This window comes from Peromyscus leucopus, chromosome 5, assembly GCF_004664715.2.
Source record: "Peromyscus leucopus breed LL Stock chromosome 5, UCI_PerLeu_2.1, whole genome shotgun sequence".
In the NCBI taxonomy this organism is placed as follows: Eukaryota; Metazoa; Chordata; class Mammalia; order Rodentia; family Cricetidae; genus Peromyscus; species Peromyscus leucopus.
Window position 1 is genome coordinate 15,815,215 of NC_051067.1, and position 14,988 is coordinate 15,830,202.

Consider the following 14,988-nt stretch of genomic DNA (forward strand, 5'->3'; position numbering starts at 1 on the left):
CCTTGGTGATGCAGCTGTCTTGGAGTCATTTCTGTTCCTGTAAGTGACCTCAATAAACTCACTGGTTCACCACGTTGGACTTTGGCGGTATCTGTACTTTGGTCTGCTATGGGTTCCCCGTCTTGGGTAAGTAGATGTGTGTTGCATCTCCACAGGAAAAGCTCTGTCACACAACAAGTAGCTTACTAGTGTTATTTTAATCGTTTAACTCACTGTGAGAACTAACTTTGTAAGACATTTAAAATGTTACTCCAGAAGACATTTTCAGCTTTTAGTTTTCAATTGTTTGTGAATGTTTTGTGATATTCAGAGCCTTGGAGTTAAAGTATTCTGTGAGCAGGAACTGTGAGTCCATTTTACCTGCTCTACCTTCTGTCTCTACAGTTTCCTTCAGCTTTGGTAGTTAAACACATCCACAATTGGATGATAATGCATGCTGTGGGTGTGAAAGACAGCTTAGTGGATAAAGGCGCTTGTCTCCAGGCCAGAGACACTGAGTTCAGTGTCGGGGACCCATGACATGGGAGGAGAAAAACAATTCCTGCAGGCTGTCCTCTGGTCTCCACACAGCTGCTGTAGCAGGTACATACTCATCTACTAAATTAATTAATTAATTAGTGTTCAAAGTGAAAAATATGACAGATTAGGAACTATCAATATCTTTTTGCTATTTCAATCGTTACAATAACATCACCATTTTATTTCTGAATTAAATGTGTGGGTGGGTGTGCGAGTCATGTGACAGCAGGTATGGGAGTTGACTGGAGGAGGGGAAGGTAGGGGTGGAGAGGTAGCTAAGAGGCAGGGAGCTTACTGAGCATGTGCAAGGCTCCACTTGCATTGCCCGTACCGGCAAAGAAGGGGGAAGTAGTCGGAGCAGGGGAAAGATAAAGCAACTCCCAACAGAAGGCTTTTATCTACAAAAAGCACCTGGAGGAAAATTAGTTTAAGCTAGAATTTATTATTCTGATTAATAGGTGCTAGTACAATATTGGGACAATTATAGGCTATCTCTTTTCTTACATTGAAAAGGTGTAATTTCCCAGAAACAGTTATCTATAGAAACCGTAAAGTTCATATACATAGCTGTAGGGTACACTGCCCACTCTGTATATAAAGATTTTACTCACAAAGTAGCTGACTGCTCACTAGCTCCTGCCAAGTCTGTGAAAATGAGTGAAATAGACTACACTGTAGTTTCCTTCCTATCAGAGAAAGTAAGAAAAGCAAGTACTGTGACTGCCTCGGGACTGCTGGACTCTTCCCAGCAGGATAACAAATGAACCCCATCTTCATGACTTGCTTACAGGGTGTATCCAGAGTGGTTGAATATAAGGGGAGAGGAAATAGGATGCACTTCTCTTCACAGAAACTTAGGGATACTGCTGATGTGGGCTCTGCCACAGAAGAGAGAGCACATGAAGACTGCAGAGCTCCTGTTCTAGCTTATGTTTAAAACTTATCCAGGCTATTTCTGCTCACTGCCCACTGGCTAGAGTTCATTACACAGTTCTCTCCTGTTTAAAGGGATCTTGGAATGAAGGGTAAATGGATATTGGAGAAACACTACAATTCAGTTATAATCAGCCAGAGAAAGAAAATCAAAACCAAGGTGCCTCAATTCCTCCTGTGTCTATTAAAATGGATTGGGGACAAATATTAACATGAAACAATTCTATTTTCAAAGTAAATAAATGGTAAACTGATTTATTCTAGACAGTATGCCTCTTTTCAAATACAGTTTACTGTGATTAGCTTTTGATAATTAATAGCAATCCAGGGCTTATGTCAAGTTGACTGGAGATCATTATTCTCCTGTATGTAAAATGGTTGGTCATTGGAGGACATAGTACCAAGTACCCAGTGGAAAGGCAGTCACATTGTGGATTAATTTTTCATACACAGATCAACTGCCTCATTTAGATTAGGGCTCAGCTGCAATATCACGGTAGTCTCCACAGTGGGAGTGCATTATTAAACATGCACATTGACACTAGGACATTCACTAGGCCTGATTTCAGAGGCTCTGTCTTCAGATATGGTAGGAGTTTCCTAGAAGGGTGGGATCCACACTATGGAAAGGCTGAGCGTGTGGCCCTGCTTGTTTCAATGTGTTTTCTGTTGTCTAAATAATAACAAGTTCAAGATTATATGGTTTAATTTTTCCCCTTAGAATTACCCCTGGTTCATAATTATCCATCTATTCTGGTCTTCTGCCTGGCTTTTCACTAACTCTGAACATAGAAAATTGGACAGTCCTCACTCAAAACTTCAAAATCACCTGAAACTTTTATATGTTGACACGATTCTGTCATGGGTGGGAAAGTCCCCAGCATTCACACCATAGACTGCAGTCAAAACTCAGGCATATGAAAAGGACTGTGTGAAGTGACCTTAAGACCGTGTCTTGGCTGGGCGGTGGTGGCACACGCCTTTAATTCCAGCACTCGGGAGGCACAGGGAGGCACAGCCAGGCAGATCTCTGAGTTCGAGGCCAGCCTGGGCTACCAAGTGAGTTCCAGGAAAGGCGCAAAGCTACACAGAGAAACTGTCTCGAATAAACCAAAAAAAAAAAAAAAAAAAGACCGTGTCTCAGAGGTTCATATGACACATAAGTGAATTTTGTGACTTTTGGCTTTCATTCCCCAGATATTTTATTTATAGCAATGCAAGCATCCCCAAATCCAAATCCAAACTTCAAAAACACTTCTTTCCAGAGCAATTCAGGGACATGGGGGTACAGTAGCATCTTAATGTTCTCTTCTTGGTAGTTCTAAAGTATGCTTCCCATTTGTTTCCTTCTTTCTCTCCAGACTTCTGCTCTTATCTTGTCTCTTTGCTTGTTAGTGTGCCTTCTAACTCTCTGTTAGAACTAGACAGTGTCCATGGGATACTAAAACCCAAGGTAGTTAGATATTTAGAGAGAAATTTTTGGAGATGTGGCCATGAAGGGGGTTATTTTTTGACACATGTGGTGACTATAGTTGAAAGAGACCTCAGCCATCTCCGGTGTCCACGTTTTAGAACCCCTTTGGGCTTCCCTAAGGATTCTGCACTAGATAGAATCAGTGTTATAGGCTAGACGTGTTTACACAAAATGTATGTGTTGGTGTCCAAGTTCACCAACATGTTGGTTTATAATAGGAGATAAGTTTTGTTTTTTTGTTTTTTTGTTTTTTTTTCTGAGATAGGGTTTCTCTGTGTAGCTTTGAGCCTTTCCTGGAACTCGCTTTGGAGACCAGGCTGGCCTCAAACTCAGAGAGATCTGCCTGCCTCTGCCTCCCAAGTGCTGGGATTAAAGGCGTGCACCACTACTGCCCAGCGAGATAAGGTTTTTAAGAAACTTTGCCCCCATGTCTGGGATTTAAACCATCTTTAAAAAAGGCTCAAGGGAGCTGATTCACCCCTTCTGCACATGAGGGCGTTTGGCAATTTTAGTCCACATTGTGAGAGTCCAGTTGGCCAAGGGAAGGAAAGGGATGTTGTGAGGGGTGGAGTTGTTGGCAGCATCAGGTTGAGTCCTAGATCCATGAGAATAAAGACAGATTTACTAAGTGTTTTCCTACCAGCCAAATAGAGACCTTCTTTTTTAGTTATAGCAGTTGTTTCCAGGGGTGTTCTGTGAATTGTAGTTGGACCTTTTCATTCAGTTCCCCAATAATGACACAGAAACATTAATTGTGAAAGCTTGGCCAATAGCTTAGACTTGTTTCTAACTAGTTCTTATAACTTAAATTAAGCCATATATTTTAACCTATGTTCTTTTATGTGGCTTTGTTTCCTTTACTTTGTAATACCCATGCTGCTTGCTTTGTATCTTCTGGTGTCTTATTATTTCTTATCAATGCCAGGCCTAAGCTTGGCTTGTTTCTTGCCAGCTTTCCTTAACTTAAATTATCTCATGTACTTTTTGCCTCTGGGCTTTTTCCTTTTCTTACTTCTATATATCTTACTTTCACTCTTACTACATGGATGACTGTGTGGCTGGGTGGCTGGCCCCTAGCATCCTCCTCTCCTTTTTCTCTTGCTCTTTCTTCTTTTCCTCCCAGAGTTCTCCTATTTATTCTTTCTGCCTGCCAGCCCCACCTATCCTTTCTCCTGCCTCACTAATGGCAGATCAGCTCTTTATTAGACCATCAGGTGTTTTAGACAGGCAAAGTAACACAGCTTCACAGAGTTAAACAAATGCAACATAAAAAATGTAACACATCTTTGTATCATTAAACAAATGTTCTACAGCATAAACAAATGTAACACATCTTAAAATAATATTCTACAACATCCATCAATGACCCCAGAGGGATATTACCTGAGTAAACAGGAAGTGCAGTGTCAGCTGCTTCCAAAACTATAAAAATGACAGATATCTGGTTGCCTAGACAGTCACCCAAGGTTTCTCTGCAACATTGGGCATCCATCTTTGGTTTACAGGCTTAGACTATCTGACAGACTTTTCTGTGAAGCAGGAAATTTTTGAAGGATTGTCTTACCTTGTCTTGGCAAAGTTTGGCAGTCATTATTTTATGTTCTGCTTGTCCAGTTTGGACAGCATACTGTCAGCAGTTGAAGCAAGGGCAGTTTCTTGTCCAAATGGCTAGCTTTTGCCACAAAGAAAGCAAACTCCATATGGAGATTCTTCAGTGCCCATCATCCTTTTATGAAAATAGATTGGTGCTGCCAGCATCAGATGTGTCTCACTGTCATGAAAATTCTTATGTTATTAAAACATTTTAAATGCCATATTCTATCAGTCTTTGAAGTATTGAAGACCATCTGTCTATTTAAATTATATCTCTTTGAACTTGAGAACACACCTAACACGACTATAAGTTTGATTGTTATAGATGACTATTAACCTCTATTTCTTAATTATCCTAAATAGTTTGTAATAATAAGTGTTAATGACTAGAAATTTATATTACACTTTTAAATAGGTGCAATACCTTAAGCAAGAAATAGAAACATATAATACAGTATAACAAAAATAGCCTTAAATTTATATCAATGTACAACAATCCATACCAAAGTAAAATATTTGAGACTAGTAGTTGTTTTTTTTTTTAGTTTGAAAGTAGGTACAATAATCTACCTTTTTATCCTATCATTTCTATATTCCCCTTTTTGATTTTTAGAACAAGATCCCCGAATCTAATTTCCCTGACCATGACCAATAACAACTTGTAACCAACTCCCCTAAAGGATGTCAAACACCCATAACCCACCAAATGACCAACACCCCCGCCCCCCCTCTTGGGAAATTGGGCATGGTGTTTTCTAGACTGCTTACTGCTTTCTGGGGGTGATATCATCTTTAGGAGACCTTGAGAAAATTAAGATAATGGTCAAGTCCTGGGAGAACTAGCTGTTGTCCAGTCTTGGTGAGATGAAAAAATGTTGGGCTTATCTGAAGTCTGGCTTGAGTAGTCTGTGAGGCTGGACCATCTCAACCAGCAACCTTTAAGCTGTTCTGGATGTAGAATTCTGAAGAAACTTCTACAGAGGCATTCTGAGAGGCTGGATAACTTGGGCCACCTATTTTCATTGATGTCTGGTCCCCTTGCTCTGTTTTGTAGTTTTTTTAGGTTTATCTCTTTATGTCTGTAGCCAGAATTTTTAGGGGATCTCCCCTGATCAAATCTGATCCCTATCAACCTTGAATGAATGCACAGCTATTTTCCCGCTGTGGAAACAAAAGCATAACCTCTTCCCCAACATATCATATTTTTTGACTTCCATTTTGAAGTTAAGACATTTTAAAAATATATAAGTTGGTTTAGTTTAGTAGTTTTTATATCTAATGTCTCTCAGCAATTATTGTTGGCTCATCAGCAATAAAAAATTTAAAGTCAATACAACACCATATGGTATCTAGACTCCCTGTGTATTTCCCATCTCTATGTGGCTTTTTAAAAAATTTACTTTACTTCTCTCTTTGAAGACTTTATTATTTTTAAACTATTTTTATGACTGTCTATACCCTTTCTCTTTTTTTTTCTTAAGCCTAAGAACATTGGTTAAATACACTGTAACCTGTTTACTAGAAAGTCATATTTGGCTCTGTTTTTGTGTGTTTGGAACCTTTTCTTAAGCTTTTTCAGATCATATATGGAAATACATGCCCCACATTGGCTTTTTCGTAGTCAGGCTTTCTCATCAGGACTGTTGGCTCCACAATAATGAAATGGAGACTTATTAATTATTAGAGCTTGGCCAATAGCTTAGGCCTGTTTCTAACTAGATCTTTTAACTTAAATAATTAACCCATATCATCTACATTCTTTTTTTTGTTGTTGTTTGTTTGTTTGAGACAGGGTTTCTCTATGTAGTTTTGGTATCTGTCCTGGATCTCACTCTATAGACCAGGCTGGCCTTGAACTCACAGAGATTCGCCTGGCTCTGCCTCCCAAGTGCTGGAATTAAAGGCATGTACCACCATCGCCCAGCTTCATCTACATTCTTTTTCATGGCTCAGTTCCTTTTACTTTGCAATGCCCATGCTGCTTGCTCTGTGTCCCTGCTATCTGCACCCTTCTTCCCAGCATCCTCTCTAGCTGCCTGGAAACATCCTCCAAGGACTTTTTGGCTAATTTCAGTCAGCCAATCGCTGACTCCATCCTACATTCAAGATTGTTTTATTAACACAGTGGACTGGCTGTATGGACAATTCTCCTACAACACCCAGGAGTGTTCTTGATTCTGAGGAAGTTACTCTTGTGTATAGTTTGGATCATCTGTCTAAGAATGGTCATGGATCACCTATTACCTACAAAGAAAGCAATATACTGTATGGGCAGCCAGGTAGATTGACCAGGGTATCTAATGAACACACAACTCAGAGAGTATCAGCCCAGTTCCCATAGGAATTGATATTTCAATTCCTCTTCAGTCTATAAGCTAGTAAAATTATCGAGTTCTCTTCCAGATTCTTCTTTATTAGCAATTAACTTCTTAGTTTTCAGAGATACCTTAGACTCTTAAGATCATTAGGATAGATGCTGAAGAGATGGCTCAGAGGTTAAGAGCACTGACTGCTCTTCCAGAGGACCTGAGTTCAACTCCCAGTAACCACGTGGTGGCTCATAACCATCTATAATGTGATCCGATATCCTCTTCTGATGTGCAGACCTACATGCAGGCAGAACAGTGTATACACAATAAATGCTTAAGTCTTAAAAAATCACTAGAATATAATTTACCCAAAGCAGTTTGGTGGCACAGTTTGTGGCAGGTCATTACAGGCACTCTCTAGGGTGGTCTAAACCCTTAGGCAAGCCTCTTAGTAAAAGCAGAGTCCTTGGCTCCCCTGTAGGACTTAGGTTAGCTCTGTGAATGTTTAACCAGAATGGAAGGGAAATGATGCTGTGCCCATTTCTAGCCCAGGCCTGAAGACATGGATAGCTTCACTCCAGCAGGGAGATTTCTAAGAGTCCTCCAAAGTGCTTCCTTTCCTTAGCATGTCATGCTCTGTATCTCACTCTTGACCTTGAGGAGCACTTGGGATCTTGATCGATATTACTCCAGTGATCCTAGTTCTTACTATAGCAAAAGGATTTACTGGTGCAATTTGGGTTCCTAGGAAATTGTCTCTGCACAAAAGGGAGATAGACCTGGTTGGCTAAGCCTTAATCAGGTGATTATCTAGAAAAAAATTTTTTTTTCCAACAAATGGTGCTGGGACAACTTATATCCACAGAATGAAGTGGAATCCCCTTTCTCACCAGCACATTAAAAAAAAAAAAAAACCTTAACTCAAAATGGATTTTTAGATTAAAATATGTTAAAGCTGTAAAATCTGGTAAACATAAGGGTAAACATTTATGGAGTCAACAAGGCATCACTTTCTTAGCTACAAAAGTACAAGTGTTAAAATCAAAAGAGTAGTGTGTTTTATGAAAATTAGAAACTTGTATAATTTTAAAGACATCATTGAGATAGTAAAATGTCAGCCAGAAGAAAATAAGCAAAGGATTTCTAAAAAAAAACAAAAAACAAAAAAACAAAAACCAATAAGCGCATCAAAAGCACCTCATGTCAGTAGTTGTTAGGACAATGAGCAAAACCACAAAGATATACCAAGACAGGTAAAACTGAAAAGACACAGAAAATACTGTGGGCTGTAAAGCATGAGAAGGAATAAGAATCCCCTTGCATTGCCCATGGCTGTTTTGGAAAACAGCTTAGCAGACCCTTGTTGTGGAATATTATTTTAACTGTGTAAAGATGTGTTACATTTGTTTATGCTGCATTTGTTTAATTATGTAAAGATGTGTTGCTGTTTCACCTTGCCTACCTAAGGCACCTGATTGGTCTTATAAAAAGGTGAATGGCCAATAGCTAGGCAGAAGAAGGATAGGCAGGGCTGGCAGGCAGAGAAAATAAGTAGTAGTAGTAGGAATCTAGGCTCCAGGGAATGAGAGGGAGGAGAAGACAAGGGAGAAAGAGAGGAACACATCTAGGGCCAGAAGCCAAGCAGCTGCCAGACAGACAGACATGAGAAGCAGTGAAAATAAGATATACAGAAGGCAGGAAAGGTAAAAAGCCCCAAGGCCAAACATAGATGATGAGAAACAAGATAACTTAAGTTATAAGAGCTAGCTAGAAATAAGCCTAAGCTAAGACTGAGCATTTGTAACTAATAATAAGTCTCTGTGTCATGATTTGGGAACTGGTTGGTGGCCTTAAAGAAAGTCTATTACAGATCCTCAAACTGCTTATCATAGATCTACAATAGGACCCAGCAGTCACACCTGTAGGTAAAAACTAAGTGTATTTCACTTCTTACGTTTCTCTTGGGGATATGCTGCTGCATCATTCACAATTTCTTCAAGTCAGAAGCTACCTGAAGGACCATCAGTTGATGAATAGATGATAAACTGCAATGCCTACTTGATGAAAGGACTAAGGCATGATATTGCAGAGATGAGTCTTGAAAATACTATGCTAAGTCACAAAAGAACATGTACTGAATGATTCCATTCATTTGGCATGGCAAGAAAAATCTAGAGATGACCATGGAATAGGTGCTTAGAACTCAAGGTAAGTGATAAATAAAAGGCACAAGGTTCATATAGAGAATGATAGATGTGCAACCATCACAGCAGTCTACATTTAAAGCATTGACTTGCACACCTTAAAGGAGTGCACTCCTTGATACATGAATCATGTCTTAACAAAGATGTGTGTTCATTTGTGTGAAACTGGGATATGAATAGCTCTTGTTTGGGGGGCCGTGATTTGTTGCATACCAGCCAGAACTAATCTACTTCAGCTTCCAATTCTTGGTAGATTGCATTTGGATCCAGTTGCCATGATTTGAAAAGCCCAAGTACTATGTAGAAGTCCTACCTGCTGTGACCAACAGCCAACCTGGTCTTCCAATCATGGGCAGGAGCCATTTTGGTTACCTGGTCCAGCTTGTGTGGACTGCTACTGCCTGAGAGCCCAGAGTTTCCTTTCCCTAAGAAAGAACCCATGACTGTGCTCAGCCAACCTACAGGGCTGTGATAGTAATAAACTTGAGGGAGTCTTTATCTGTTCTCTTGGGGGAAGAGCTGTTTACAGGGGAAGCCATGTTTCCATTTTTCTTCATTTTGCTTCTAGAATCCTTCTGATATATATTGACAGGCAACAAGTATTGTCACATAGAAAAGTGTTCTTAATTCAAACCCAGACACTTCATTCAGTGGAGGAGATATGTTCAGATACTTTCTACATTAGAAAGAAAGGCAAGAGGGTTAGATTGCTACAACTCATTGAAGAATGCTTCACAGCATTAGGTAGGTGTAGATGGATGTTTGTGTTTATAATAAAACAACACAATGTTGATCCATTTAATTCAAATTAATATGACTTTAAAAACTCATGATTCTAATGTTATAGAAGTGGCACTTACGAATAAAATTCTTACGTCTTTATAATTCAGTTGGTTCTCCTTTTTATAATATATAAAGAGTGCTGCGTGGTAACAATTCTGGCTTCCTGTCTACATATATTAAAGCTAACTTGTTTATGTATGATCAAATTCTGAATAAGAAAGGATCTCCTCATGGAAGAAAGTTGCTAATTCCAGTACAACAAATTTTTAAACATTCTTGAGTAAAAAGTACATGAGATTCAGATCTTCTTTGTTTTGCTAAAATTAGAATCAACATTTTGTGAGCTCCAGCCTCATCAAGAAGTCCTTTCATTAGTCACCCTCCTGGCACTATACAGGGATTAGTCTCCCCTTTTATCAGCCCCTCTGACTGTTGCACAATCTTATAAAGTTCCCCACAAAGCCCAATTAATAGTGCTGCTTCCCTCAAACCTTGTGAATGTACAATTAATAACCAACGATCATGGCAGGACAAAAGAACCAACTTCAGAATTTCTAAATCATTCTGACAGGCAGCTGTATTCCCTAGATAGTTCAAGGAGTCGATGCCTACCTGTTATATATTTATTACAGACAAATTGGATTGAGCATTTAGTACCAAGACCAAGAAGCTGTGTTATAATTAAGCTTCATGTATTCCCTTGGGGTTTAAAAAATTCATTTCCACTGTTTGATAATCTAATCATTTAACTTGTACTCAAGTCACTTTATTGCAAAGTTGTCTTTGACCACTGTCTTATTTTGGGTTTTTATTGTTGTGAAGACATCATGACCACGGCTACTCTTATAAGGAAAACATTTAATTGAGGTGGCGGCTTACAGTTTCAGAGATTCAGTCCATTATCATCATGGAACATGGCGGTGTGCAGGCAGGAGCCAAGAGTGCTACATCTTGTAGGTAACAGGAAGTCGAACTGACAGTCACACCAAGGGAAGCTTGAACAAAAGAGAGCTCAAAGCCAACCCCCACAGTGACACACTTCCTCCAACAGGGCTGTGCCTCCAAGTAGCACCACTCCCTTCAGGGGCCATTTTTCATACCACCACAATTACACAGCTTAGTTATTGGTATTGTTTTGATTTATGAGTTGTTTTTTCCTTTTCCATCAAACCCCCTGCACAGCAGTGATATGGTTGTTATGGCTGCTATGAAATCCCTGACACATGTACGTAATAGGACCTGGCCAAGTAGAAGCCCACTGACTGCTTCCTGAGTAAATAAAAGTGAGTTTTTCTCTTCATTAATAATAGTGTTATATAGGGCAGTGGTAGCATATGCCTTTAATCCTAGCATGCAGGAGGCAGAAGAAGGTGGATTTCTGAGTTTGAGGCCAGCCTGGTCTACAGAGTGAGTTCCAGAACAGCCAGTGCTATACAGAGAAACCCTATCTCAAAAACAAAACAAAACAAAAATTAATAGTGCTATGTAGTAATAATGATAAATGTCTAACTGGTCTTCATTTGTGGCAAGCTAATCTGGCTGCTAATACTTATAGTAAGATCTAACTGGGAAGTCATTTTGTTTAGTAGAGAGGACAGGCTTGGCTGGCCTCTCAAAGTCAAGTTCATAGATAAGGTTAGCAGTTTCCTCTGTTGAAGCCATCTAGTCCATGAATCCAGTAGATTTCAAACTAAATATCTCTTTTATCTATCTAGAGGTCTGAAATACAATGCTTTGCACTCACCACCAGATGGTAAGGTGCCCTAGGCATCTTAGGTGAGGAAATATATATTTTTTTTAATCTGTAACACCAAACTCATTTTCTGTCTGGAGTCCAATCTTGCCACAGCTGCCATTACATTTCATTCCTCTCTAATGTGGGAACTGGGGTAAGAGATACCATATGCATGCACATACTTTATGAGAGAAACATGGCTTACTTTGCTTAGTATGATAATCTCCAGTTTCATCATTTCCTGTAAATGCCACAGCTTCCTTTCTATTTACAGCTGAATAAAATTCCATTGTGTATACATTACATACTACATTTTCTTTGTCCACTCATCTGTTGGTGGAGCTCAAGGCTGTTTCTCTGTCTTGGCTGTTGTAAATAATGCATGGAAGTATATCTGTGGTTTGCGCTCTCTCTCTCTCTCTCTCTCTCTCTCTCTCTCTCTCTCTCTCTCTCTCTCTCTCACACACACACACACACACACACACACACACAAACACACAGAGGAGTGGAATAGCTAAATCATATGGTGTGTCCATTATTGTTGTCAGACTAACAGTTGAGGGGATGTTATCTTCTTTGGCAGAAACTAAAACTCAGGAATTCCGAGAAGTCAGCTCGATGACATTGGGGGATTTCTTTCCTTCCCAACTGCAGGACAACACAGCTTGACACTGAGCCACAGGACAGCCATATGCTTATTGGGTCCTAGACCCTAAGTTAAGAGGCCAACTAATACTAGTTACTTTTCTCATTATGATAAAAAAAAAAATACTTGAAAAAAAAAACTTAAAGCAGAAGGGGTTTGGGCACACACCACCACCAACAATAATACTAATTAATAATAATAAATGTAACAGTTTTTAAAAAGTTGAATTCCACTCTTTCAGTGCACAGTGTATATTTTTGTTTGTCGTGTTTGATTCTAAACTATTGCGGTTATCCAAGAAGTTTGTTCAAAAATACAACTGTTGAAGCAACACTGTCTACCAGAAACATCCCAGGCAACTCAGATATTTTTGTTTTGTGTGTGTGTGTGTGTGTGTGTGTGTGTGTTTGTTTGTTTGTTTTGTTTTTTTTTTTTTTTTGAGACAGGTTTTCTTTGTGTAACCCTGGCTGTCCTGGAACTCACTCTGTAGACCATGTTGGCCTCAAACTCAGAGAGATCCACCATCATGGCAGGGAAGGCGTGGTAGCAGCTATAAGGAGTCTGGTCACATGGCATCCACAGTCAGAAGGCAGGAAGCACACAGGAAGTAGGTCTAGGGAAGAGTCTAGCCATGTTGGCATCCACATCAGGGAAGCAGGGGGCCCAGAGAAAGCAGGGCTGGGAGGAGTCTGGTCACATGGCATCCACAATCAGAAAGCAGGAAGCACACAGGAAGTAGGTCTAGGAAAGAGTCTAGCCATGTTGGCATCCACATCAGGAAACAGGGGGCCCAGAGAAAGCAGGGCTAAGGAGGAGTCTGGTCACATGGCATCCACAGTCAGGAAGCAGGAAGCACGCAGGAAGTAGGACTGGGCTACAATCTCCAGGCATACCCCCAGTCCTCTAGTTCCACAACCTTCCAAACAGGGCCACCAGCTAGAGACCCAGGGAATCTATGGGAAACATTTTACTACAAATCACGATGACCTTCTCTGTATTATTCAGTCAATCAATAGAAAACTGGATTTTCCAAGTGCTATACTCTTTCTTGGGTCAATTTCAGAGCAAATAGCTGATCTTTGTCAGACACTTAGGAAGGAAAATGAAGCCTCTCTTACCTGTGTGAATGCATTTGCCATGTTAGAGTTCTGTGAGGTTCTAAATGGGAGTAAAATGTGAGCTAAAATTTAGAATTACAGCTATGATCTTCTGTTATCTGTTCTAAGATCTTCAATTAGTATAGTATTCTGAAAAATTATTTAACTAGCAATTTTGTAACATTTATGAATGTGTTTAATTAGTTTGTTGTGTTGATGGAATACATGAAACACAATGCATTCATATAGTCTATTATTTTATATACCTATCATTACCTATTTAGAGCATAATAACAAACTATTGGAGACACATATATAATTTTCAGAAAGTTAGTTGTTTCTACCCTCACCTCTGCTAACATAGAGTGGTCCATGCCAAGTCTTTTTTTTTTTTTTTTTACTGAACTGTAGGTTTGAAAAGCTACCAGCTCTGACTTGCTTCTGCTTTGATAATGGGCTATAGTGAGTACTGGCTGACCTCATCCGGAAACCATGTGTAGGTGGATTTCTTGGAAGCTTGCTGTTCAAGGTCAAAAGAGTAAAACTGTTGAAATAATTCTCACAGATGAAAAACAAAGTATTGACCACCCTCTTCTTCCAGCCCCCTTGTGAGAGTCCACTGCAGACCTGAGCCTTAATAGTGGCAAAGCCTTCACTTCTAGTTCATTTCATGTGCTTCCGTGTTTCCTCTGTAGAGTCAAGTTAGGCAGATTTTCTCAATATTCCCACCAAGGACTCACTTCAAACTTACCGAGTGATCATTCTCTACTATGCTTTTGCTGAACTGTGTGGACAGTAAACATGAATTCAGCCTGATTCATCTTTAAGGAACTCACACACAAACATGTATATACATGGTGGGGAGAGGAACTGGGAGGGAGACAGAGATGAACGATGCATGTTTTTGCTATTTAGGGCATTTTCAAACACAGACCATGATAATCGTTGCAGGCACACTGTGATAACAGGATACAATGCTTAAAACTGAGATTTTATTGGGTTTTTATTGAACAGCACATTATCCTGCAGTACTGTTTCACTGTGGAACAGCAGAGCTGTTTCCTGAGTCCGGCAGTTCTACCTGTTGATTTGGCAACAGTAAGAATCACTCTAGCTTGTGACCCTCTCACTGTAATATCTGGAGACAAATTTGTGTATGTATGGTGCTAAAAGTGAACCATACAAACATCCTTTCATGACTGGGGCTATTTATTAAACATTGATAACCCCAAGTAAACAAGCTTGCTTCCTTGAAGGCTAAGATCATCTCAAGGATTTAACTGTGATTTTGGCATTGGGCTAACCAGGGCTACTTTCCCAAAGAATACACAATACTAACCACAGTTAATATTCTTCCTACACGGCTCCTGGGGTTTAGAAAACCAAAGGGAAACCAGGATAAGACTAAATAATCGTTTCTACATGCTTGCATGTATGACAATCGCTTGGAACCATGGTATACAACCCAACTTGAGTGCCAATACAAATCTTATAATAAATACAAATTTCTATTCCACTTAAAACAAGGAAGCTGCTTCTAGGAGGAAAATAGAACTAATGTGTTTTAGTTTAGTAGAAAGTGATTCTAAAGATTTGTTTATTTTCATTATGTATATGTGTATCTGTGTGTGTTTGTGCACCATGTGTGTGCAGGTGCTCATGAAGTCCAGAAGAGGGTGTCAGATCCCCTGGAGC